Source organism: Somniosus microcephalus, chromosome 4 (genome assembly GCF_052327205.1).
Source record: "Somniosus microcephalus isolate GS21.2 chromosome 4, FLI_Smic_1.0, whole genome shotgun sequence".
NCBI lineage: Eukaryota > Metazoa > Chordata > Chondrichthyes > Squaliformes > Somniosidae > Somniosus > Somniosus microcephalus.
Genome location: NC_140990.1, coordinates 1,555,966 through 1,558,465, shown reverse-complemented (window position 1 = coordinate 1,558,465; position 2,500 = coordinate 1,555,966). Strand labels below are relative to the sequence as shown.

Genomic DNA, 2,500 nt, shown 5'->3' with positions numbered 1-2,500 from the left:
TTGTTAACCTGTCCTGCCACCGAGGAAATCTCTGCTCTGCTCAACTCTGTGACAGGGTGGGGCTTGAAGCCCCGATTCTCACAGAGACAATGTAGGCACTCTCACAGCACCAGAGTGGCTGAGTGGTTACGATGCTGGATTTACGATCCAATGAGTTTATGCCCACATTGGTTCAAATCCCACTCTAGGTAAATCTTTAATTTGAGACCCATTTCTTTTCATCCTGCTCAGTGACACTCGTTTGTCATCAGCTGAATCTCCTTCAAACAAACAATGAGATTTTTATAGATACGGAAAGAAAGATTTCATATTGATATTTAATTCTTAAAGTGCTATTTTGGCATCTGCTGAATCTGCATTTTCGCTCACTCTCAACTAACAAAGAGAAGTAATCGTAAAATGTTTTTATATTTTTCAGTCTCCACCTCTGTCTCACTGTCTGTCTCTCTGTCTCCCTTTCATTCTCTCACTCTCTTTCTGTCTCCCTCTGTTACACATTTGTCATACGCCTCCTTTTTTGTCTCTCTCTCTCTCTCTCTCTCTCTGTCTCTCTCTCTCTCTCTGTCCTTCTCTTGTTGATCACTCCTTCCTCTGGGGCTGGTAAATGAGCCCAGGTCTGTTCACAGCGCCATTCTTGCTCTGCGATTCTGCACAGTAACACCATCCATCAGTTCCTCGTCAGATATAGTGAACTATCCCCAACTGCTACTCCCGAGGTCGGCTTTCAATTCCACGATGGAGTGGAAGCATTTTTAAGATGTCAAACTGTATGTATATTTCCTGGTGTAGCTTTATGTTAAAAAGCTTCAGTGAGAAACAGAAGAGTGAATAAATGCGAGAGGAGATTGTCTCTTGAAATTTCATGACACGAGACTGTTCAGGGACTGAGTGCTGTTTTGCTCCAGAGTGATGGATGATTGCGATTTTATCTGAGCAACATTTGAAGTTTCACAGACCCAGTAGTTGTGGCCGAGTGGTTAAGCCGATGGACTGGAAATTCATTGGGGTCTCCCCGCCCAGGTTCGAATCCTGCCGACCACGGTTGCAGCATTTTTCGTCTCTTAATATAACCAAATCCCCGGGGAACTAATCCTCAGGTGGGCGGAATTAAATCCAACACCTCGAAGTTTTTCACTTTTTCATTGTGCAATTATGCACGAAATGTACGGTCGGAAATAGAACAATAATCAGACAAATCAGGGTTTAATCTAATTTGGCTGGGGTCCATCCTTTCCTGATATGTATACCCTCGCATTTCTGGTATCATCCTTGTAAATCTTCTCTGTACGATCTCTGTGTCTGTGTGTCTGTCTGTGTCTGTGTGTCTCTCTGTGTCTGTGTGTCTCTGTGTCGGTCTGTTTGTCTCGCTGTGTGTGTGTGTCTGCCTGTGTGTCTCTCTGTGTCGGTCTTTGTGTGTCTGTGTGTCTCTCTGTGTAGGTCTGTGTGTCTCTCTGTGTCTGTGTGTCTGTCTGTGTGTCTCTCTGTGTCGGTCTGTGTGTCTCTCTGTGTTGGTCTGTGTGTCTCTCTCTGCTCTGCTCAACTCTGTGGCAAGGTGGGGCTTGAAGGCCCGATTCTCACAGCGACAGTCCACAAACCATGCCAGTACCAGGATGGCCGAGTGGTTAAAGCGTTGGACTTAAGATCCAAGGGGTTTATACCTGCGTGGGTTCAAACCCCACTCCTGGTAATTCTTCAATTTATAGATCCATTTCCTTTCATCCTGCTCAGTGACACTCGTTTGTCATCAGCTGATTCTCTGACAAACAATGAGATGTTTATAGATATGGAAAGAAAGATCTCATATGTAATTCTTAAAGTGCTATTTTGGCATCTGCTGAATCTGCATTTTTCTCTCACTCTCTCTGTCACTCTCAACTAACAAAGAGAAGGAATGTTTTACATCTTTCAGTCTCCACCTCTCTCTGTCTCACTAGCTGTGTCCCTCTCATTCTCTCACTCTCTCTGTCTCTTTCAGTCTCTCTGTTGCACATTTGTCATACACCTCATTTTTTGTCTCTCTACTTGTCTGCTTCTCTGTTTTTCTCACTCTGTCTCTGTCTTTCTCTCTCTCTCTCATTCTCTCTGTCCCTCTCTCTGTCTCTCTCTTTGTCTCTCTCTTTTTCCCTGTCTCTCCCTGTCTGTCTCTGTCTCTCTCTCTCTCTCTATGTCTCGGTCTCTCTCTCTCTCTCTCTCTCTCTTTCTCTCTTTTTGTCCCTGTCTCTCTCTCTATCGCTCTCTGCCTTTCTCATTTGTCCAGCTCTGTTAACAGCTCGATCCTTGCTCTGACAGATTCTGCACGTGTCAGTTCCTCGTTAATGTAGTGCTGAGTGTCTCCACATGTCACTGGTGTTCAATTCCCCGGCGGGGAGGACAAATTTTAAACCTTTGGGCAACCCCTAAATATCCTGCTGGGAAATGTAGAACAGATAAAAATCAACTAAAATAATTTTGAAAGATTTACTGGCATATGAAGAACTCTATGACAACTTCCTGCACCAGT

The 2,500-nt window shown here is 44.4% G+C and overlaps 2 non-coding genes across 2 annotated transcripts; both read left to right on the top strand.

The window, feature by feature from the left end:
• Positions 1–959: 959 nt before the first annotated feature.
• On the top strand, positions 960–1,041 carry trnas-gga (transfer RNA serine (anticodon GGA)). The gene has a single exon. It is a non-coding gene; the product is annotated as a tRNA-Ser (tRNA).
• Positions 1,042–1,604: 563 nt separating this feature from the next.
• On the top strand, positions 1,605–1,687 carry trnal-uaa (transfer RNA leucine (anticodon UAA)). Its single transcript has one exon. It is a non-coding gene; the product is annotated as a tRNA-Leu (tRNA).
• Positions 1,688–2,500: the final 813 nt, after the last annotated feature.